Consider the following 1,843-nt stretch of genomic DNA (forward strand, 5'->3'; position numbering starts at 1 on the left):
ATACCATTGGTGCCTCCACCAGATCAAAAAAATACAAGCAAAAAACATAAAAAAGGAGAACATATGGTACCGAATTCAATACAATGATCTTTAACTATATCTTGCCATCATGAATTAATAAAGGGTTATTAAACCCCCTCCCCACCCAAAGAAACAAAAAAAAGAAAAACAATTTATCCCCTACCTATTAATAGGGAATAATTTGCTGATTGCTAGAGATCTGTCAGCTGGGACAACAATCCCAAGATGGGGCTTTATAAACTCAAGAAGCCCTGTCCAAAATGGAGCAGAGATGCACTCGCACAGCCGACCCCAAGCAATCACCAAGTCATCTCCTAACCAGCACATAGGGATAAATAAATAAATATATATATATATATATTTTTTTTTTTTTCCACATAAACCCTTTAAAAACACATTTTAAATATTCAACGTGTGACTCAAGTAAGTCATGAAAAAACTGACTAGCAGTAGACCAGTAGTAACCAGAACACCGGGGAAAGTCAATGTCCCAGCACATGTTTTGTGCTAGCTTCATTAGGGGGTCCCTTTTCATGGTCATTACAATTAAATATTAATATCTCAGGTATATTTCAGCTATTTCTGTACTTTATAATTCTAATTTATCAATTTCACAAAATGAAAATCTATATTTTAAGTAGTGTGTGCTTTATATATCTGTTGTAAATAATGTTTTATATAAACATATGCACTTTCATCATTTTCCAAAATTATGAATTAGACCTTTTAGTATGCCATTTATCTTAGAGATATTTGTGTTCTGCAATGTGAAGTTTCAGCAGAGGACATCTAGACTAAGAGGTGCTTCACACACAGCGAGATCGCTGCTGAGATCGCTGCTGAGTCACGCTTTTTGTGACGCAGCAGTGACCTCATTAGCGATCTCGCTGTGTGTGACACTGAGCAGCGATCTGGCCCCTGCTGTGAGATCGCTGCTCGTTACACACAGCCCTGGTTCGTTTTTTTATTGTTGCTCTCCCGCTGTAACGCACAGATCGCTGTGTGTGACAGCGAGAGAGTTACGAAATGAAGCGAGCAGGGAGCAGGAGCCGGCATCTGGCAGCTGAGGTAATCTGTAACCAGGGTAAACATCGGGTAACCAAGGTGGTTACCCAATATTTACCTTCGTTACCAGCCTCCGCCGCTCTCAGGCTGCCAGTGCCGGCTCCCTGCTCTCTGCACATGTAGCTGCAGTACACATCGGATTAATTAACCCGATGTGTACTGTAGCTAGGAGTGCATGGAGCCAGCGCTAAGCAGTGTGCGCGGCTCCCTGCTCTCTGCACATGTAGCTGCAGTACACATCAGGTAATTAACCCGATGTGTACTGTAGCTAGGAGAGCAGGGAGCCAGCGCTAAGCAGTGTGCGCGGCTCCCTGCTCTCTGCACATGTAGCTGCAGTACACATTGGGTAATTAACCCGATGTGTACTGTAGCTAGGAGTGCAGGGAGCCAGCGCTAAGCGTGGCTCCCTGCTCTCTGCACATGTAGCACAGCGTTGTTATGATCGCTGCTGCTTCTGCTGTGTTTGACAGCTAAGCAGCGATCATAACAGCGACTTACAAGGTCGCTGTTACATCACAGAAAATGGTGACGTAACAGCGATGTCGTTGTCGCTGTCGCTATCTGTGAACCCAGCTTAATATGTCCCAAAAAAATTGTTTACATGTCTGCTTAAGTGTCTGTAGAATGAATAGTGATGTGACAAGTAGAGATGAGCGAACCCGAGATTTGGTGTTCCTACCAAATACAGACTTTCCAAAAAAAAAAGTCAGAGTTCGGGTGCTTTACGTATGCAAACCACAGGCGTGAGCATAGCTGT

The sequence above is a fragment of the Anomaloglossus baeobatrachus genome, chromosome 8 (genome assembly GCF_048569485.1).
Source record: "Anomaloglossus baeobatrachus isolate aAnoBae1 chromosome 8, aAnoBae1.hap1, whole genome shotgun sequence".
Taxonomy (NCBI): Eukaryota; Metazoa; Chordata; class Amphibia; order Anura; family Aromobatidae; genus Anomaloglossus; species Anomaloglossus baeobatrachus.